We start from the raw sequence: 23,275 nt of genomic DNA, 5'->3' as shown, positions 1-23,275 counted from the left end.
TTGGGAAGGAGGGAGACGTAGGGCCGCCGCTCCCGCGCAGCATGCCGGGTAGAGAACGCCACTGCCGCCGCTCGCCTACTAGCCGAATAGAGTCCGGCCTCACCCTACGCAGGCGTACTGAGGACGCAGTCGGCTTGCCGTTAGAGGCGGGGAAGGAGATTCGGCCCCGCCCCTAGGCCCGCCCCGCAGGCTCGCTGCGGGATTCTGGCGGTGGAGTCCAGACGGTGGGCCGTCGAATCCAATCTTTGGAAGAGAGTCTGTCTCTGCCTTCCTAGGAATCCGTATCCCTCTCTCAGTCAGTCCCCAGCGCCGTTCCCTACCCAAAGGTCTCAGCGGCGCGCCTGCCTTTGGAGCTGGGTTTTAACCTGGTTGGTCGCTCTGGCCGGCCGCAGCCGGTCCCGGATTCCTGACGTTTCTTTTGCATTCCTTGCGTGTTTTCAGGCAGTCCCAGAGGGTCGGGCCTCTTTCTCTGCCTGTCACTCTCTCTTTCTCTGGTTTCCTAGCACCAGGCAGTTCCCGGGGCTTTGGGGACGTTCTCTTTTGGCAAAGAGCCCAGATCTTCCCGGACGTGGAGACTGATTCTCTGTCTCTGGGCTTTGCTCCCAATTCTGTGCTCCCTGTCGCGCGTCGCAACTTGTACCGCTTTGCCTCCCTTCTTTCCTATTCTGGGGTGGGTTGTGTTTGGGGAGTTTGACAGGGGAGCAGTAGCGATTGTCTTCATTTTTTGGGGGGAGAAGAGAAGGTGAAAATCTTTGGATCTTGATAGTGGGCAGAGGGAGAAAAAAAACTGGAGGGGACTGGTTAAACTAACAATTTGATATTTTAGAAGTGAATGAGCTCACAAATATTGTCATTCATAGCAGAATCTTTTGATGGAAATAGAAAATAAGAGCATTGTGAAGACAATTTAAAACCCTAGATGAACGGCTAAAAATGTTTTCCTGGGTTGTTTTAGTGAATGTAATATACACATAAAAGACAAGGTTAATCTTTTAAGTACCGTAGTGTGTGTGTTTATGTGCTTAGGTTGCACGGAAACATCCTTAATGAACTAGTAAGTTTCTAAAAGTTAATGTAGCTAATAACCATTTGGTCAAAAAATAGGACAAAAATGATATTTAACAACAATAAGGAAAAAAGATTCATTAATTACAGCTATGCAGGAAAATCGCATATAACATTTATTGCATTCAAATTTTTCGCTTCTCTATTACCAATAAAATTTTCACTATGGAATATACACGACCACTCGGTGTAATTTCCAAGAGATAAAGTAGTACATCTTATTTTATCATGTCTGCTTTACTGTTATTATAGTTTAACGGAGAGCGGATTGGACTTGTTACCCATGCTGCCATGTTTTATTTACATATGAAATGATGTCTGAGGTCGCACAATTATTAAGAACTATTTCTCCATTTCATAGCAACCAACATACAACCTGCTCATTCAATCTTGTTCATTTGCGAGGGGCCTCAGAGCACGTAAAAAGTTCAAAAATACTGTACTGCCTCAAGACCCATATACATCAAGAAAAATTTGTGAGAGGGTGTGACTGATCTCCCTTACATTGGCATCAAAAGAAGAGGAGCATACCCACTAATATTTCCTGCTGGTACGTCAAGTTCAAGTAAAGACTGGATTTATAATCCTTTTTCCTGCCCACTCACCTTCAAAAAAAACCACTCTGCTCTTCTATTACCTATCATATTAAGTGGCACCACATTCAAACCTGAGGCCTGGCAGTCATTCTAGGACCTTTCCTTCACTTGGTCCCCTCATCCAATCCCTTTCTCAGTAATATATTTTATATTTATTCCATATCTTCATACATGTCTTAATTTAAACCTTCCCACCTTTACTGTTCCCCCGCCTTCCACTACCACTGATGCCTGAGTGATCTTCAAAAGTCAGATCTGATCCTATCATTCCCTGCTTAAAATATATTAATGATCACCAGACTTACAATAAAGCCCAAATTTTAGCATAGTATATAAAAGTCCTTATTGCCTAATTTACCATCACACCATCATGGTATCCCGTTCTCTCCAGCTAATCTGCAGCACCATTTTGGGTTCCTCAAATGTGTAATGCTGTTTCATTCCACAAGAATTTAATACATGCTGTATCCAACTGGCTTTGCTTCCCTTCTTCCTTCAAAACTCATCTCAAGTATTTCTTCCTCCAAGAAGCTTTCCAGATCCGTGAATTATTTAGTATAGTATCCTAATAGTATCCCATGCTTAACTCCTAATACTTATTACATTGTATTTAAATTGTCTATATATGTACTCCTCGGTGGCACTCATACTAAACACTATGAAAGCAAGACAGTCACATAACAGGTACTGCAAATATTTGCTTCACTTATTTACTTTTTTTTTTTTTTTAATTTCTGGATTGGCTACTATTTTTCAGATGCTCTGTTAGTCGCTGGTGAACCACTGTGAATCAAACAGATATAATCTCTGCCTTCACAGACTTTCCAGTCTAGTTTTAGGCAAATTACTTAGCACCAAGCACCCTTACTTCCTCAAAGTCTTATCCAGATCTGTCTCTTACACTCCCTGTTTGAAGAATTCCAGTTGAACATGTCTGGATTCACTTTGTCCATGGTTTTATAAATGTCAACAGTGCAATCCTAAACCATATTCTTCCCAGATCATAGTCATTTATCTGCAAGATTGTAGCCTCTTAGAGGGGCAGGACCTATGCCCCTCTTGTTGAAAACTGTACCCCCAGTGCCTGGGACAGTGAAATCCCCAATAAATGTTTGATGAATAACTTAAATTCATACTAGACTAATATGGATATTTTTCTTTCACCTCAGTCTTTTTTTTTCACCAGTTTTTGCTACCATTGTACCAATTATCTCTTGAGGTTCAATGACCAGAACTGTCATGAGCACTAATAGTAAAAGACACCAAAATTTTCTCCTCTATTGGGAGATTATTTTTTACAGTATTGATGTTGTGCTTTGTGTACATGACTCCAAGGACAGTCTGCAGTGAACTCCTAGAATCTTGTTCTCTGTAGGTAATGAGCTTTCCCAGGCTCACATACAACTCACCTAACTGGAATTTCCTTCCTAAACTGTGACTGAGTCATTTCCTCTTTTCAGCATCTTTTCAGCATCAACCTTTGAAACTTCTTGTTTGTTCTGTCCTTTCATCAATCTTCATTTCTCCTCCATTCCCATTGATTCTCTCAGTTTAAATGCCTGCCTATTTATATCTTTAATCAGTTTAGAATTTTAAGGTTTTTTTTCCCCATTAGCTAATCTTAGATACCTGTGTTTTTATTCTACCTGACCAAAAAGAGACTTGTCACATTTCATGTGCATATATTATATCAACAAAAGTATGTTAAGGAATTCTAGTCTTTTAAATACATCAGAGTGGTTAACATTCAGATGCCTTCTTCCCAGTTATTGCAATACCTGATGTACAAAGTGTTTTGACCCTGACTTTGAGAACTATGTGAATTCCTTACCAGACATCATATTATTTCATTGGTACATACTTCTCTAGGCATCTTTAACAGATTTTTTCTTTAACATACCACTATACCATTATCACACCTATAAAATTAATGGTAATTCCATTGTACAGTCATCCTACTAACAAAGAGCTCAGACTGGTTCATAATCACTGATCTAGTCATCTTTTTCCATCATCTGAAAAGATTGTGACAAGTATTCTTATCTCTATGAAGAGAGAAAGCTGAGATAAGAGTTCTGGGTAACTTCCGCAGCCCTTAGTAGAATAGGAAGTATTCCTACTCTTACATCAGTGAGTATACATGTTTATTTGGAAACAAGAAATAAAGTCTCCCTTTACAATTCTGCCTCCTTCTGTCCTGTCTATGGATTTAATATTACTACCTCTGGCTCCCAAATCATTTGCACTTTTGAAATCATTTTTTAGGTAGTTTCAGGGTGATTCAGTCACTTGGAGAAACTACATAGTGTTTACATTTATAAATATAGAAAACAAATGAATATTAGAGCTCAGAGAAATATCTTTGAGAAGAGCTGGCATGTGTTCAAAAACCAAACGAGCAAAGTGTATAATGGAGATGGAACAGAAAAGGAGGCAGCTTTGACCTGCACTGTGGTTTAACCAGCATAATAAGATCAGGTATCTACTTTTCATTAAAGCAGTTGCTTGTGGCTAAGAAAAGTATAGAAATATATGCAGGATACCTGAACTATTCAAATAGTATATTGTGTGGAAAAGAAAAGGAATAGGACCTTCACAGATTACAGAAAAATAGGCACCAAGACCTTCAGGAAACTGTGCATGCTATATAAAATTCTAGTCCAAGTTCATTCCTGAATTGTCTCCTGGGTAATATGATTCAGAAAGCAATAGGCTGTGATAATACTGTATAATAGCTAACTCATAGAGATGTCAAAATTGAAAGGGAAAGAAGAAAAAAGGATTGCCTGGAGCCAAGTCCCTCCTGAACATTGGGTAAAAGTGAACAACCAGCTCTATAAACATGAGAACCAAATGACTGGAAAATGTGACTGAATGGGAAATTGCCAAAAGTTTCCTAGGTAATAATTTAACAATCTTGGAAATGTGGTTTGTCTCCTGTTGGAGCAGCAGGGGAATGTTCAGAAGAATGGTACCAGACATGGACATCTTGCCTGGGAAATCTCTGCTAAAGACAGTGTTTCCTTTGGAAAATGTTTTAAATTTGGCAAAAATTCACAAAACCTTATTTTTTTATGATAACATTTTTAAAGATGGTAACCTTTAGTTTTGTCTATTAATAGACCAACCTAAAGTACCTGACAATTACCCTACAAAAAAGATTAAAGAATTATTTAGAGCATTTAAAAATAACTCCTATTGCTCCTTTTGTATTATAGCTTTCAATATAGTAATCGGATGTTGTAAATCATGTTGTGGGTAAGACTTTTTATTTTTGGCTGCACAGCATGTGGTATCTCAGTTCCCTGACCAGGGATTGAACCCATGCCCCCTGCAGTATAAGCTCCAAGTCTTAACCAGTGGACCACCAGGGAAGTCCCTAGACATTTTTATTTAACTTTTTATTTTGGATTTCAGTCATTCAAAAGTAGGAAAAAAAAGTCTAATGAATTGCCATTTTCAACAGTTATCAAGACTTTGCCATTTTTATTTCATCTATTCCCCATTTTTTCTGTGTGAGGAATTTTTTTTGACTATTAAAAAAGTTTAACAAGAAAGTTTAATATGAAAATGTACACTGCTCAATTTTTTATATGATAGTAAAACAGGCCCTTTGGAGATGGGACATGAGGAAGCAATTGATATCTTTGATGAACACAACCTTTGTTTATACTCATTCCAAGGCTTCTAACATGATGATACTATTTTCCCTTATACTGCCATTCCAGTATTGTTCTGTCATCCACCAATTGCTGTCTCTGCACATTCATCTATTGAAAGATTCATAAAGGAATCAAATCCCCAAAGATTCCTTGGACATGTCTACCACCATTTGATTTCAGTGATAACTTCTTGTCCATACATGTTTCAACTCAGGAGGGTGAGCCTTGCTTATGGCGTCTACTCAACAAGCTCAAAGATACCTTGAAATGGAATTCGTGGCCTTCCTCACACTTCCATGGCCGGCCCTCAGAATAATTTAAAGTAAATCCCAGACATCATATTATTTCATTGGTATATACTTCTCTAGGTATCTAACAGATTAGGACCTTTTTATTTTCAACATACCACAATACCATTATCACACCAATAAAATTAGGGGTAATTCCATTATACAGTATAATCCCTAGTCCATCGTGAATTTCCCCCAATTATCTAAAAAAAATTTTTTTTAAGAGTTGGTGATTTCAAATCAGGATCCAAACAAAATCTATATATTTCCTTTATTTGCTGTATCTTTAGTTCTTTTTTTATTTGTCTCCCCCCTCACCCCCACATTGTCATGCCATTTATTTGTTGAAGAGGTGAGGTTATTTATCCTGCAGAATTTCCCACATTTGGCTGGTTGCATTTTTATTGTATTATTTAGCATATTCCTTTCTCCTCCGTATTGTCTGTAAACTAGGAATTAGATCTAGAGGCTAGGTTTGATTCAGGTTTTAATTTTTTTTGGTAAAAATATTTCTACATTGGGGATGCAGTGTACTTTCTATTGCATCACACCAGGCAGCACATATGTCTAGTTTTCTCAGTTTTAGTACTGTAATGTACTAAACTTGATCAGCCTGATTTAGCTATTGTCAGCCTTAGCTAGCTAGCTAGCTGTCTTTTTTTTGTTTGTTTGTTTGTTTTTGTTTTTTTTGTTTTCTTTTTTGCGGTACGTGGGCCTCTCACTGCTGCCGTCTCTCCCGTTGCGGAACACAGGTTCCGGACGCGCAGGCCCAGCGGCCATGGCTCACGGGCCCAGCCGCTCTGCTGCATGTGCGATCTTCCCGGACTGGGGCACGAACCCGTGTTCCCTGCATCGGCAGGCGGACTCTCAACCACTGCGCCACCAGGGAAGCCCAGCTAGCTGTCTTTTAACACACATATCATGCTCTACTCTCAACAGTTTCTGCTCAGCGCGGAGTCTGTCTTTGTATTAGAGCTTCCACTGGATGTTGCCTAGCCTTTGGGGTCCTGATTGGGACCTTTCCTTGCACTCATTGGCAAAAGAGATCCTGCCAGATCTCCTCCCAGTTCTCAGTGTGGTACTTAGATTCCCTCCTGAGGTTCCCATGTCAAGGAGCGGGGAGGGGCGGGGGGGGGGGGGGCGGTGCCCTTCCTTTGGATGATGACTTGGTGATTTCTGGGTTCCTTGGCTCTTTTGACCCTTACCCGACCACATTTTCAAATCTCCACTTCTGCTGGCACAGGTGTGGTTCCCCCTTTCTAGTTGCTAAGGGTAGATAGTGTTCTGGAGTTCCAGGCGATGTTTTTCCCTTGGTTTTTGGTAAAGATGTTACTGTATAGTTTTTTCTTTTTTTCCATCCTCGTGGCTCTCACTGTTTTTTGTAAGGGAATCCCGGGAACTTCCAAAACTGCTCTGCTACTAACACCACTCCCTTGCTTCTCTGCACTCTTGGCGTTTTAAGGTTTAAATTGCCTGCTAGTTAACCTAAATTTATTTATTAGAGCCCTGCTATTGAAATAACTTATTTGATCACTGCTAAAATAATTGTGACATTTTTGCTATTCAGAGATGTGAGATATAAGTGAGTGTAAATTTAAATATGAATAATATCCTCTGGGAACAGTTGGGCAGGCTCTTGTCTGACAACTTTACTCTCCTATTTACATTTTCAGCCAGGAGCTGTAACATGTTGCTGTACTTTACTGTGAAATTCAGTAAAGCAAAAAGTGCTCCTGGGCAAAGGGCAGCCAAGCAGTCCACCTGAAAGGCTTTGTGTTTACCCTGACACCTGATCAGAACAAGAATGCTACTAAATTCAGATACATGTCTGAAAACTTGCCTTGGACAGCATTTGCTGGGTATGTTTTATCTGTTGGAAGTAGAAAGGGAGATTAGCTGAACTCACTAAGAGAGCGGGTCAGACATAAGAATTTTGGAAGTTTAGGTCTGATTACAAATGTTAAACACACTGTAATAAATGCAGTAGTATGAGCTTTTCTGTCCTAAAGTTTCACATTATCTGATTAAGCCACTTCTTGGGCTTTAGGCTCCCTGTTGAGATCAACTGAAAGCAAATAGTCTGTTAGAATTGCACCTTTTGTGATACACTCTGGGGTCAAGATTAAACCTGCCAAAATATGCACATATAGCCATTAGCCAGTGAAAGCTTTTGAATAGAGGGTACAAACTGGGTAGACCTAGATTTACGCTAGTGAATGGAGAGTGAAATTGTACGTCCACGGTCACATTACAGCCGTCACTGAATTACTGGACTCTTGAGGTAAACTTGGAGGTAAAGAGCAGTGGGTGAGAGCACAGACACTGGAGCCTGGCTAACATGATTGAGTCCTTCCTCTGCCTTTTTACTTGGTGACCTTTGGCAAGTGACTAAGTTTTCATATCTGTGAAGTGGAGATAAAAACAGTCTCTAACTCATAAAGCCATTATGGGGATTGAAAGAGTGTAGGTAAAGCGTTCAAAACAGCAGCGCCTGGCTGTTTGGTAAGCACTGTGTGTTTTCTATTGTTATTATCTCTCTTCAAGAGTTGTTTTGTTGGTTATTAGGACATCTTATCACAAAGGCTGAATAATGCCTCTCAGGTTACAGCAGCGGATTCTTTCATGACCACCATCAAATATCAGGAACGTTAATTACTCATTTGAATTAGAGTCAGTTGTGGCCATGTAACTAACAAAAAAGATAGATCCTGTTGGTTGAGTAAACTGCTCCTCAAATTAACGTTTAATACAGTAATTTTTGTGTTTCACTGTTTCTTTTAAAGCAATGATCTGCAAAATGGAGCCATAATTTTCTAAGTGATCTCTTCAGGACTGAAAAATGTTAATGTAGCTTTTAATACTGCTTCATTTTAACTCAAGACACACTTCATTTAATTAGGAAGATCTTAAATAATAATTTCAATATATAACTGTAGTTTTACAGTATTCTTTTCTTTTTTTTTAACATCTTTATTGGAGTCTAATTATAATTGCTTTACAGTCTTGTGTTAGTTTCTGCTGTATAACAAAGTGAATCAGCTATATGCATAAAGCATATCCCCATATCCCCTCCATCTTGCATCTCGCTCCCACCTTCCTTATCCCACCCCTCTACGTGGTTGCAAAGCATCAAGCTGATTTGGTGTCTGGACTTACATTTAGGTCTTCAATCCATTTTGAGTTTACTTCTGTGTATGGTGTTAGGGAATGTTCTAATTTCATTCTTTTACATGTAGCTGTCCAGTTTTCCCAGCACCACTTATTGAAGAGGCTGTCTTTTCTCCATTGTATACACTTGCCTCCTTTATCAAAGATAAGGTGACCATATGTGTGTGGGTTTATCTCTGGGCCTTCTATCCTGTTCCATTGATCTATATTTCTGATTTTGTGCCAGTACCATACTCTCTTGATTACTGTAGCTTTGTAGTATAGTCTGAAGTCTGGGAGCCTGATTCCTCCAGCTCTGTTTTTCTTTCTCAAGATTGCTTTGGTTATTTGGGGTCTTTTGTGTTTCCATACAAATTGTGAAATTTTTTGTTCTAGTTCTGTGAAAAATGCCATTGGCGTTTGATAGGGATTGCACAGAATCTGTAGATTGCTTTGGGTAGTATAGTCATTTTCACAGTGTTTGTTCTTCCAATCCAAGAGCATGGTATATCACTCCATCTGTTTGTATCATCTTTAATTTCTTTCATCAGTGTCTTACAGTTTTCTGCACACAGGTCTTTGTCTCTTTAGGTAGGTTTATTCCTAGGTATTTTACTCTTTTTGTTTCAGTGGTAAATGGCAGTGTTTCCTTAATTTCTTTTTCAGATTTTTCATCATTAGTGTATAGGAATGCAAGAGATTTCTGTGTGCAGGATCTCCCTTTTGATCCTCTGCCCTCCCAGTGGTTCCCCAATTTCCCCTTGGGATGTGGGATCCCTTCCCCTCCCCCAGCTGCCCTTCAGGGGTGCCAGTCCCATCCCGACAACACTTCTCCTCCCCCTCACTCCCCCCACGGCCCTCATCCTACCTGGTTGCTGGGGGTTCCTCCCATCCTCTTAGGTGTCTGTGGTCCCTCACCGGTGCCTGGTAGATGCCCTAGTTGTGAGGAGATGCAAATTCCACGTCCTCCTAGTACACCATCTTGATTCCACCCCCCTGTCGTAGTATTTTCTTACACATTTTTTTGGAAAAATTCCACATGGTTACTAATTTTTTCCCCTAGGTAATATGAACACTAAAGTAAAATACCGTATAATGTTGAAACAAGTTAATTGTCGGTAAACTATGGAGTGATGGTTTTATAGAAACATTTTCCATAATTTGGGTATTGCATTTTAATTTATAGTCAACTTTTTTATAGACTTTATACTTCTATAGACTTTTTTTTTTTGGCCACGTGGCATGTGGGATCTTAGTTCCCCAACCAGGGATCAAACCCGTGTCGCCTGCAGTGGAAGCGCAGAGTCTTAACCACTGGACCACTAGGGAAGTCTATAGACTTTTGTATAAAGTGAGATACTCTGAATCCCAGTTGGGGTTTGTTTGTTTGTTTCTTCTTTGTTTGACATAAAACTATAGGAGCCATTAGCAAATCAAATTTTAATTCTCAATTCCTTTAGTTTGATTTGAATTTAAAAATCTGTAACATTGTATTTGACCCTGTAAGAGTGCTTACAGGCTTATCACTTGAGTCCTAGTGCAAAGCTATTTATTAGAAGATCACTACTCTTTGGAAGAGGGAAAAAATATGAGAATAATCTATCTCCGTAGTCTTTCACAGTTTTCACTGGAAATCAGATGTCCAACAAGAATTGACAAAACCTAATTTAAGAAATACAGAGTTGAGACTTCCCTGGTGTTCCAGTGGGTAAGACTATGCACTCCCAGTGCAGAGGGCCTGGATTCAATCCCCAGTTGGGGAGCTAGATCCCACATGCGTGCCACAACTAAGAGTTCGCATGCCACAACTAAGAAGCCCACGTGCCATAACTAAAAGATCCTTTGTGCCACTGTAACTAAGACTCAGCACAGCCAAAATAAATAAATAAAATATTAAAGAAAAAAAGAAATACAGGGTTAAATTTATCAAAATCCAAAACATTTTGTTTGAAGTATTTTCAATCTGAGAGGTAACTTGATACTCCATTTTATAGGAAAGGGAAGTAATACATAGTAATCCTACTTCTCTGCTGGAGTTCTTTCTTATTGACACATTGTAACATCACAATAGCAAGTCCTGGGAGGAGCCCATCCATAAGACCCCTAGATCTCTTTGTCCCTGCTTCCTCTTCTCTAAAATTAAGATATTAGATGTCTTTGTTAATCCAAAATTTTGATGAAGAGTTTTAGTCGCTAAGCACAAATATTTAATTTGTATGGCTAAGTAACCAAACAATTTGGAATAAGGTTTACCACCAGAAGTGTTTCTTCACTAATGGCCCATGCCCATGTTTTGTCAAAGTAAACATTTAGTTCCCCTTTTTAATGTTATTTTAAATTTCAAAATAAGTTACCCTTGACATTAAAACCAAAAAGAATACAATTTTAGAAGAAAAATTTTTATTTTTATTTTTGAAGATACCTGTCATTATCTCCGTTGTGTGTAGTAAAGGGATGGTTGAGTCCGGTTACTTACCTGAAAGCAGCTTTTCTATTCTAAGAGTGGAAGGTAAGATAACAACAATAAGAACAGACTCTATGAACTCCAGCCTTTAAGATTTTGTAGCTTTAAACTGCACAGCTCCAACCACCACCAGATCTGATAGTGAGCACCTCTTTGGCAAATGACTAATGGACAGTCTATTCTCAATCCGTCCATCCCCCACTCCACACACACATAAATGACTAACGAATAAAAATAAAACAAGTACTTTTGGACAGACAATGTAATGGTCTATTTATAGTATATAAACTCCTCATCCTGAGTTTTTGAAATATGGTTTTTCTCCCCTGCTTCAATCATACTGCTGTAAAGACCTTAAGAATTCCTCAGTTCACCCCCCCGACCCAGCGCCCTATTGAAGATAGAAAGTCTGATACTTGAACATCTCCAAAAATACAACATCCATCCATTTTGGTAAAACTTCCAGCTTGTCTCTGCTATTATTATGTATGTGTTTGTGTTTTTGTTTTTTTAAAGCACATTCTCTGCATTCAAAGACCTTATTCATTTTTTTATTATTATTAATTAATTAATTTATTTTTGCTGTGTTGGGTCTTCGATTCTGTGCGAGGGCTTTCTCTAGTTGTGGCAAGTGGGGGCTACTCTTCATCGTGGTGCGTGGGCCTCTCTCTATCGCGGCCTCTCTTGTTGGGGAGCACAGGCTCCAGACGCGCAGGCTCAGTACTTGTGGCTCACGGGCCTAGTTGCTCCGCGGCATGTGGGATCCTCCCAGACCAGGGCTCGAACCCGTGTCCCCTGCATTAGCAGGCAGATTCTCAACCACTGCGCCACCAGGGAAGCCCTATGTATGTGTTTTAAAGGGGTGTGAAATGGTATCTTGTGGTTTTAATTCGCATTTTCCTACGGATTAATGATGTTGGTGTACAAATAACCATTCTTATTTGGATTTATATATATATATATTTTTTTTTTTTTTTCTTTTTTAAAGGCTTAATTTTTATTTTTTTGGCTGCATTGGGTCTTTGTTGCTGCGTGCAGGCTTTCTCTAGTTGTGGCGAGCTGGGCCTACTTTTCGTTGTAGTGTGCAGGCTTCTCATTGTGGTGGCTTCTCTTTTTTCGGAGCATGGGCTCTAGGCACACGAGCTTCAGTAGTTGTGGCACTCGGGCTTCAGTAGTTGTGGCTTGTGGGCTCTACAGCGCAGGCTCAGTAGTTGTGGCACACGGGCTTAGTTGCTCTGCAGCATGTGGGATCTTCCCAGACCAGGGATCGAACCCGTGTCCCCTGCATTGGCAGGCAGATACTTATCCACTGCACCACCAGGGAAGTCCCTTGGATTTATATTGTATATCTTAAACCAGAATTTGATGAGACTTTATTTTCTATTTTTTTGGCTGCACTTCATGGCACTCGGGATCTTAGTTCCCCAACCAGGGATCGAACCTCTTCCCCCTGCAGTGGAAGTGTAGAGTCTAAACCATTGGGCCACCAGGGAAGTCCTGATGAGACTTTTTGATCAATTTACCAAAATGACTTTAGATCAAGATCTGAGGATCACATGAAGCATTAGAAATTTTTCAGATATATTGCTAGAAAAATGGTAGACCAGACTATTAAGGTTTATTCTCAAAGCACTTTCATAATTTTTCTGCAAAACTCTTAGCTTCAGGATTCCTGCAAATCCTAATTTGTTTGGAATTTAACATTTTTAAATGTTTTAATTATTTTAAAACTATTTAAGTAAAATAGCACACATTCAAAATTAAGCAAATGTGGTTGAAATATTTCTTGAGTGACCCAGGGATTTAACAGAAAGTAAAAGTCTCAGCTGAAGCTACTAAAAAAATGTATTCTGAATCATAAAGGAGAGATTTAGAGAGAGGGGGAGAGATAGGGAGCAGGGAGGAAAATGGATGGAAAGAAAAGCACGTGGTAATGGGTTTCTTGAAGTCAAATTTCAGTAGTCTTAGAACTGCAGTAGAAAGAATCCATTGGGAAGAATGTGCAAACTACACTGGGGAAGAGGGTGAGGAGGGAAAAGGGGGACTCTGTTGAGTGCTTTGCATTTCCTTCACCTCTTTTTGTCCTGACAGAAAGTCTGTGAAGTAGCTGTCTTTATTCCCAGTTGACAGATGAGAAAACTGAATTATCTCAGAATTCCAGTAAATTTTGAAGCAAAGAAACAAACTGTTTTAGTGTATAAAAAAAGAGTGTATAACATATTACAAACTCTGAGGGAGGTGATCCAAATTAGATGAAAATCTGCTAATGACCAGTATTATTTCCTCTAACTCAAGGATGGAGAAATTCAGAAATAGCTAAATAACTTCAAGGCCTACGGAATGAATCAACATGCTGTGGCAAATAGAATCTAGCACTTGCTAGTTCCATGTTTCCTGAGTTAGGCCATATTGATTAGATGCTCTCAGCACATCCTTTTTTTTTTTTTTTTTAGAAATTTTATTTTATTTTTTATTTTTTTAGGCTTTGTAGGGTCTTCGTTGCTGTGCTCAGGCTTTCTCTAGTTGCTGTGAGAGGTAGCTACTCTTTGTTTCAGGCTTCTCATTGCGGTGGCTTCTCTTGTTGTGGAGCACGGGCTCTAGGTGCGCAGCCTTCAGTAGTTGCAGCACAAGGGTTCAGTAGTTGTGGCTCTCGGGCTCTAGAGCACAAGCTCAGTAGTTATGGCACACAGGCTTAGTTGCTTCGCGGCATGTGGGATCTTCCTAGACCAGGGATCGAACCCGTGTCCCCTGAATTGGCAGGTGGATTCTTAACCAACTGCATCACTAGGGAAGTCCAGCACATCCATTTTGAAAAAAAGTACATATTTTACAGAAGTATGGCATTTAGAAATGCCACAGTAAATGAAACAATAGCTTCATTATTAAAGTAAACATTTATTTTTCAGTTGGCTAATTTTGTAAAATTATATAATGCAGCTCAACATTTTTTTTTATAAATTTATTTTTATTTATTTTTGGCTGTGTTGGGTCTTTGTTGCTGCATGCGAGCTTTCTCTAGTTGTGGCGAGCAGGGGCTACTCTTAATTGTAGTGTGTGGGCTTCTCATTGCGATGGCTTCTCTTGTTGAGGAACATGGACTCTAGAGCACAGGCTCAGTAGTTGTGGCACACGGGCTTAGTTGCTCCACAGCACGTGAGATCTTCCTGGACCAGGGCTTGGACCCATGTCCCCTGCATTGGCAGGTGGATTCTTAACCACTACGCCGCCAGGGTAGCCCAGCTCAACATTTTTTAAACAAACTTTTTTGTGTGTAACACAAAAAGTAAGACATCTCTTAAAACTTGGGAAAGAAAGCAAAGTAAGGATAGAGAATAAAAATTGCCCCTAATCCTACCATCCAGATTTAAGCAAAATACATTTTGGTATAATTCCTTCCTTTTATGCTTATTATACTAGCTCTGAACTTTATATAATATACATGTACATGTACTATTTTAGTAACTTTACGAAGTTGTGCAAATATTACCATGCTAATAAATCCGGTGTTTGCAGATTTTCATCATCCTAAAAAGAAACCCATCCCCGTTTTCCCCCAGACCTTTCTCTCCTGGCCCTAGGTAACTACTAATATGCCTTCTATCTCGATAGATTAGCCTTTTCTGGGCATTTCGTATTAATAGAATTGTGCAATAGTATTTTGCATCTGGCTTCTTTCACTTAACAATGTTTTAAAGGTTCATCCATTTTGTAGCATGTGACAGTGTTTTCTTCTCATTTGCTGTTGAATAGTTTTCCCTTGTCGGTAGATACACCCCATTTATTTTAATCCATTCATTAGCTGGTGGACATTTGGTTTGTTTCTACTTTTTGTCTATTAAGAGTAATGCTTTTACGAACATTCATGTACAAATTATTTTTGTGGACATATGTTTTCATTTCTCTTGGGTATATATTTAGAAGTAGAATCTCTGGATAATATGGTAAGTTCATCTTTATCTTTTTAAGAAACTGCCAAATTGTTTTCCAAAGTGGCTGTATCATTTATGCATGATACAAAATTAATATACAGAAATCCGTTGCATTTCTATAAACTAACAATGAACTATCAGAAGGAGGCATTAAGGAAACGATCCCATTTATCATCACATCAAAATTCCCTGGCAGTCCAGTGGTTAGGACTCCGTGTTTTCACTGCTGAGGGTGCGGGTTCGATCCCTGGTCGGGGAACTAAGATCCTACAAGCCATGTGGCACAGCCAAAAAAAAAAAAGAAGACCCAGTTCTTATCACATCAAAAAGAATAAAATACCTAGGAATAAACCTACCTAAGAGGTAAAAGACCTGTACTTGGAAAACTATCAGACACTGATGAATGAAATTGAAGATGACACAAATAGATATAAAGATATACTGTATTCTTAGATTGGAAGAAGCAATATTGTTAAAATGACCATGCTACCCAAGGCAATCTACAGATTCAGTGCTATCCCTGTAAAAATACCAGTGGGCTCGCCGCAACTAGAGAAAGCCCATGCACAGCAACGAAGACCCAACGCAGCCAAAAAAAAAGAAAGAAATTAAAATAATAATAATTTTTTTTAATACCAATGGTATTTTTCACAGAACTAGAACAAATAATTTAAAAATTTGTATGGAAATACCAAAGACCCTGAATTGCCAAAACAATCTTGTGAAAGAAGAACAGAGCGAGAGGAATCACACTTCCTGTCTTCAGACTATATTATAAAACTACAGTAATCAGAACAGTATGGTACTAGCACAAAAACAGACATAGAGATCAATGGACCAAAATATACATCCCAGAAATAAATCCATGCATTTATGGTCAATTAATCTATGACAAACCAGGCAAGAATGTACAATGGAGAAAAGACAGTCTCCTCAATAAGTGGTGCTGGGAAAACTGGACAACTACATGTAAAAGAATGAATTAGAACAGGGGTCCCCAACCCCTGGGCCATGGACCTGAACCAGTCCACGGCCTGTTAGGAACCAGGCCGCACAGCAGGAGGTGAGTGGCAGGCGAGCGAATGAAGCTTCATCTGCCACTCCCCATCTCTCGCATGACTGCCTGAACCACCATGTCTCTGCCCCCTGCCCCATCTGTGGAAAAATTGACTTCCATGAAACCAGTCCCTGGTGCCAAAAAGGTTGGGGACTGCTGAATTAGAACATTGTCTAACACCATATACAAAAATAAACCCAAAATGGATTAAAGACCTAAATCTGAGACCAGAAACCATAAAACTCTTGGAGGAAAACATAAGCAGAATGCTCTTTGACATAAATTGTAGCAATATTGTTTGGAATCTGTTTTCTAAAACAAAGAAAATAGAAGCAAAAATTAACAAATGAGACCTAATTAGACTTAAAAATTTTGCACAGCAAAGGAAACGAAAAGACTACCCACAGAATGGGAGAAAATATTTGCAAATGATATGACTGATAAGGGGTTAATATCCAAAATATATAAACAGCTCATACAACTCAATAAAAAAAATACACAACCCAATTAAAAAATGCACTGAAGATCTGAAAAGACATTTTTCCATGGAAGACATACAGATGGCCAACAGGAACAAGAAAAAGATGCTCAACGTTGCTAATTGTCAGAGACATGCAACTCAAAACCACAATGAGGGCTTCCCTGGTGGCGCAGTGGTCGCGAGTCCGCCTGCCAATGCAGGGGACACGGGTTCATGCCCCGGTCTGGGAAAATCCCACATGCTGCGGAGCAGCCAGGCCCGTGAGCCATGGCCGCTGACCCCGCACGTCCGGAGCCTGTGCTCCACAACGGGAGAGGCCACAACAGTGAGAGGCCCGCGTACCAAGGGAAAAAAAAAAACCAACCACAATGAGATATCACTTCACACTTGTCAGAATGGCTATCATCAAAAAAAGCACGAATAACAAATGTTGGCAAGGATGTGGAGAAAAGGAAATTCTCATACACTGTTGGTGAGAATGTAAACTGGTGCAGTCCCTGTGGAAAACAGTATGGAGGGTTCTTAAAAAACGAAATATAAAACTACCATATGACTCAGCAATTCCACCCCTAGGTGTATATCTGAAAGAAATAAAAACACTAATTAGAAAAGATACATGCACCCCAATGTTCATAGCAGCATTATTTATGATTGCCAAGATATGGAAACAACCTAAGTGTCTATCAACAGATGAATGGATAAAGAAGATGTGGTATATGTATATGCAATGGAATATTACTGAACTATTAAAAAAAATGAAACTCTGCCATTTGTGACAACGTGGATGGACCTAGAGGTTATTATGCTAAGTGAAATAAGTCAGGCAGAGAAAGACAAATACTCTGTTATCACTTATATGTGGAATTGAAAAAATACAACAAACTAGTGAGTATAACAAAAAAGAAACAGACTTACAGATATAGTTACCAGTGGGGAGAGGGAAGTGGGGCAGGGCAATATAAGGGTAGGGGATTCAGAAGTACAAACTAGTATGTATAAAATAAGGTACAAGGATATATTGTACAACACAGGAAATATAGCCAATGTTTTATGACTATAAATGGAGTATAACCTTTAAAAATTGTGAATCACTATACTGTACACCTGTAACATATAATATTGTATATCAACTATACTTCAACTAAAAGAAAAGTGACTGTAACATTTACATTTCCACCAGTACCATATAAGGGTTCCTGGCCAGTATGTGTTATTTTCTGCATTTTTTGTTATAGCTATTCAAGTGGGTGTGAAGTGGTATCTTGTTATAGTTTTAATTTGCATTTTCCTAAGGTTTAATGATGTTGAACATCTTTTCATGTGCTTATTAGCCATTCATATATCCTGTTTGTTCAAATGTATTTTCAGATCCATTGTTCTTTTTTCTATTGAAGTATAGTTGATTTACAGTGTTTCAGGTGTACAGCAATGTTTCTGGTGTGTGTTTGTGTGTATTCTTTTTTTAAAATTTATTTATTTTTGGCTCCATTGGGTCTTGGTTGTGGCATGTGGGATCTTTCGTTGTGGTGCACGGACTTCTGTCTAGTTGTGCCTTGTGGGCTCAGTAGTTGCAGCTCACGGGCTTAGTTGCCCCGAGGCACCTGGGATCTTAGTTCCCCGACCAGGGATGGAACAGGGATCGAATCTGCATTGTAAGACGGATCCTTAACCACTGGACCACCAGGGAAGTCCCCATATATATTCTTTTCCAGATTCTTTTCCATTATAGGTTATTACAAGATATTGAATATAATTCCCTGTGTTATACAGTAGGTCCTCTTTGTTTATTTTTTAATTGTGATGCATGTCTTCCTATTAAAAGTCTTTTATATATTCTAGATACAAGTCCTTTATCAGATATATGATTTGCAAATAATTTCTCCCAGTCTGTGCCTTTTCATTTTCTTAATGGTATCTTTTAAAGTATAAGTTTTTCAATCTGATAAAATCCAGTTCGTCAAAAATTTTTTTTCTGTTATGGATTATGCATTTGGTCTTAAATCTGTTTCTTCTAAAAGTTTTATAGTTTTACCTCTTACAGTTAGGTCTATGATCTATTTTGAGTTAATTTTTGTATATGGTGTGACATAAGGGTCTAAATGCATTGTTGTAATTTCTTGAGGTGAAGTGAAATATTCTTGTCAGCTACTGGTAAATCCTTGGCAAAAGAATGATTCTCTGCTTCTTGGAAATGTCACTGTATTCCAATATATGTACAACTTTGAGAGAGACTACGTGGGGCCATGAGGGATGGGGCTGCCACCCAAGCCAGCCAAATCAACTGGATGAACCTGAGGATCTGTGGGTGACATGTCAAGCCAGATTGCCCTCTTATCCAGCACAGTAGGGATTAAGATCCATGAACAAATGAAAGAAATTACCTGTAATGCCTGTGTTTCTGTTTACTCTCTTCCTTTACTGTCTTGTACCTAGTGAGCACTCAGTTGGTGTTATTTGATATGATTTCATAAGCAGAAAGGCAGACTTCATGACCTTGTACGTGTGTACTTTAATGAGTCTTTAACACTTCGATGCACTGAGTATGGTCCCTGCCCCAGACATACTGAATCAGATTCTGTATTTTAATATGCTCCCCAAATGATTTATGTGCTCATTAAGTTTGATGAGCACTGGTCTAGAGTAGAGCAAATGACAGCCTGCAGATGAAATCCCGTTGCTGACTATTTTTATAAGTAAAGTTTTATTGGAACACAGCTATACCCATTTCTTTACATATTATTTACATCATGTGTGGCTACTTTCATCCTGCAGTGGCAGACGATTGAGTAGTTGTGAAAGGGGCCACATGGCCCTCAAAGCCTAAAATATTACCTGGCCCTTTTCAGAAAAAGTTTGCCAACCCATGGGCTCAGGAAAAGGAGGGAAGGTTCCCAAATGATGATATGTGGTAGAAAGATGAATGGGAGATCAAGATGTTATCTAGGTCAGAACAGAGCCTGACAGACTGGCAGACTAAGCCATTTATACAACATACACATTTATGCACATACACACACCTTACCTATTAAAATTAGCGTGTCTCAGGACTTCCCTGGCGGTCCAGTGGTTAAGACTCCGAGCTCCCAATGCTGAGGGGCACGGGTTCGATGTGGTTAGGGAACTTAGATCCCGCGTGCTGCACGGCACAGCATAAGTAAATAAATAAATAAGTAGATAAATAAATAAAATTAGCATGTCTCTTAGCTAAAAGAAAATAGGAAAGACAAGTATAATCAGTGAGAATGTTAATAAAAATGAACCTCATACCTAAACATCTATATTATACTGATAAAAATTAAGATATTTAAGCAATAGAACCAAATATAACTAAATATACACACCAGCAAACAAGCCCTCTTCACTTTGATAGAAATACTTGTAGGTCTCTTTTTTATTTTAGTCAACTTTTTATCTGGAATTATTTTATGTTATTTTATTGATTTATTTTTGGCCACACCATGAGGCTTGCAGGATCTCGGTTTCCCGACCAGGGATTGAACCCAGGCCATGGCACTGAAAGCCTGGAATCCTAACCACTAGGCCACCAGGGAACTCCCCATATTCGGAATAATTTTAGATTTATAAAAACGTTGCAAAGACAGTACAGAGAACTTCTGTATACCCTCACCTATCTCCCCTAATGTTATCTTCTCACATTACCATGGTACATTTGTCAAATCTAAAAAAACAACTTGGGTAGCATTATTATTAACCAAACTTAGACTATTCACCAGTTTTTCATTAATATCCTTTTCTGTTCTGTGAGCCCCTGCAGGATACCACACTGCATGTAGTCATTATTATCTCCTTAAATCTTCTCTGACCTGTGATAGGTTCTCATGCTTTCCTTGTTTTTCACGTTTCAGGGAGTACAGCTCAGATTTTTTTTTTTTTTTTTGCGGTACGCGGGCCTCTCACTGTTGTGGCCTCTCCCGTTGCGGAGCACAGGCTCCGGACGCGCAGGCTCAGCGGCCATGGCTCACGGGCCTAGCGGCTCCGCGGCATGTGGGATCTTCCCAGACGGGGGCACGAACCCGTGTCCTCTGCATCGGCAGGCGGACTCTCAACCACTGCGCCACCAGGCAAGCCTCAGATATTTTTTAGAATATCCTTTAATATGGGTTTGTGTAATGTATTTTCTCATGATTAGAATGGGATTATGGGTTTGGGGAAGAATACCACAGAGGTGAAGTACTCTTCTCATCATGTCGTATGGTGGCAGGGATGGAACATGACATCGTGATGATTTAGCCTTCATCACTTGACTAAGGTGGTGTGTGCCAGGTTTTCTACTATAAAGTTACTATTTTCCATTGCCATCTTCTGTTCTTTGGAAGTGAGCCACTAGGTTCAGCTAACCCTCAGATGGAAGGGGAGAATTAATCTCTACCTCCTGGAGGAGAGAGTATCAGCATATATGTTTGATACTCTTCTGTCCCATTTATTTATTCCATCATGTATTTAAATCAGTATGTACTCATGTGTACTTATTTTATACTTTGGGTTATAATCCAGAACTATGTTATTTGTTGTTCACATCTTTCTAGCTTTGGCTGTTAGGAGCTCTTCCAGATTGTCTCGTCTCTCAGTCTCTTTTTAAAAGCTTTATTGTGATATAATTCACATACCATAAAAACCACCCATTTAAAGTATACAATTCAATGGCTTTTATATATTCACATATTTGTGCAGCCATCACCACAACCCCACATTTCTTAGACCTCACCCTCCAAACCCCCTCTCCTGGCCCTTTATCTACTTTCTGTCTCTACAGATTTGCCTATTCTGAGCATTTCATATACATGGAATCATATAACATGTCATCCTTGTGACTAGCTTCTTTCACTTCAGTAGTTTTTTCAAGGTTCATCTGTTTGGTCTCTTTTTCTTTTTGTCCTTTTGTTGTTTGTTTTATTTCTTGTTTTTGCATGATTTCTGTCTGGTCTTTTTAATCTTTATCTATACAGATGTTCCTTCTACATAATCAACATGGGTATAAATTTGGTGTTCTGATTTTGTGATTTAACATTATGTTATCTACATTTTCCCATTCTCATAGTCTGCATTTTTATTTTAATGGTTAAAAGACATCAAGTTGGTGTTCATTTAACTTGGCTCTCAGTCTGTAGTATCTGGGCTTGTTTTATTTTTCACTACTGTAAATGATGTTGCTGTAAATGTTTTCATGCATATGGATTTTTAATTATACCTTAGGATAGATTCCCAAGACTGAACTGCTTGAGTTGAAAAGTAGAATCACTTTCATGATTCTTTTTGTTACATTCTACCAGGTTTCATTATAGAAAATTTGTAACACATTAAGGAATTGCTAATAACATATACATATCTGTTTCCTTATATAGCCTTATCAGCATATTTTTCTAATTTTTAGGTGCGTTTTTTAAAATCGATGAAATGCTTTCAGTTTTTCACCATTGAGAATGTTGGCTGTGGGTTTGTCGTATATGGCCTTTATTTTGTTGAGGTAAGTTCCCTTTATGCCCACTTTCTGGAGAGTTTTTATCATAAATCAATGTTGAATTTTGTCAAAAGCTTTTTCTGCATTATTGAGATGATCATATGTTTTTTTCCTTCAATTTGTTAACATGGTGTATCACATTTGATTTGCGTATATTGAAGAATCCTTGCATCCCTGGGGTAAATCCTACTTGATCATGGTGTATGATCCTTTTAATGTGTTGTTGGAATCTGTTTGCTAGTATTTTGTTGAGGATTTTTGCATCTATATCCATCAGTGATATTGGTCTGTAATTTTCTTTTTTAGTAGTATCTTTGTCTGCTTTTGGTATCAGGGTGATGGTGGCCGCGTAGAATGAGTTTGGGAGTGTTCCTTCCTCTGCAAGTTTTTGGAAGAGATTGAGAAGGATGGGTGTTAGCTCTTCTCTAAATGTTTGATAGAATTCACCTGTGAAGCCATCTGGTCCTGGACTTTTGTTTGTTGGAAGATTTTTAATCACAGTTTCAATTTCATTACTTGTGATTGGTCTGTTCATATTTTCTATTAATTCCTGGTTCAGTCTTGGGAGGTTATACCTTTCTAAGAATTTGTCCATTTCTTCCAGGTTGTCCATTTTAATAGCGTAGAGTTGCTTGTCTAGCAATAGCGTAGAGTCTCTTAGGATGCTTTGTATTTCTGCAGTGTCTGTCGTAACTTCTCCTTTTTCATTTCTAATTTTATTGATTTGAGTCCTTTCCCTCTTTATCTTGATGCGTCTGGCTAATGGTTTATCAATTTTGTTTATCTTCTCAGAGAACCAGCTTTTAGTTTTATTGATCTTTGCTATTGTTTTCTTTGTTTCTATTTCATTTATTTCTGCTCAGATCTTTATGATTTCTTTCCTTCTGCAAGCTTTGGGGTTTGTTTGTTCTTCTTTTCCTAGCTCCTTTAGGTGTAAGTTTAGATTTATTTGAGGTTTTTCTTGTTTCTTGAGGTAGGCTTGTATCGCTATAAACTTCCCTCTTAGAACTGCTTTTGCTGCATCCCATAGGTTTTGGATTGTCGTGTTTTCATTGTCATTTGTCTGTAGGTATTTTTTGATTTCCTCTTTGATTTCTTCAGTGAT

General features: G+C 38.9%; 1 protein-coding gene and 1 pseudogene across 4 annotated transcripts in view; one reads left to right on the top strand and one right to left on the bottom strand.

The window, feature by feature from the left end:
• AP4S1 (adaptor related protein complex 4 subunit sigma 1) overlaps positions 1 to 23,275 on the top strand; it is a 75,546-nt gene that overhangs the window by 788 nt on the left and 51,483 nt on the right. Inside the window, exon 1 of one of the 4 annotated variants that reach the window (XM_024732653.1) lies at positions 1,490 to 1,615. The exons of the other annotated variants lie outside the window; for them this stretch is intronic. The gene's annotated coding sequence lies outside the window, so the exon portion shown is untranslated. Of the gene's footprint in view, positions 1 to 1,489; positions 1,616 to 23,275 lie in introns of those variants that run through there. 4 annotated transcript variants of the gene reach the window in all.
• On the bottom strand, positions 5,335 to 5,550 carry LOC112391326 (small nuclear ribonucleoprotein G pseudogene; annotated as a pseudogene).

The sequence above is a fragment of the Neophocaena asiaeorientalis genome, unplaced genomic scaffold (genome assembly GCF_003031525.2).
Source record: "Neophocaena asiaeorientalis asiaeorientalis breed wild unplaced genomic scaffold, Neophocaena_asiaeorientalis_V1.1 scaffold216, whole genome shotgun sequence".
NCBI lineage: Eukaryota > Metazoa > Chordata > Mammalia > Artiodactyla > Phocoenidae > Neophocaena > Neophocaena asiaeorientalis.
The sequence above is the reverse complement of the archived record's forward strand: the minus strand, read 5'-3'. Positions and strand labels throughout refer to the sequence as shown.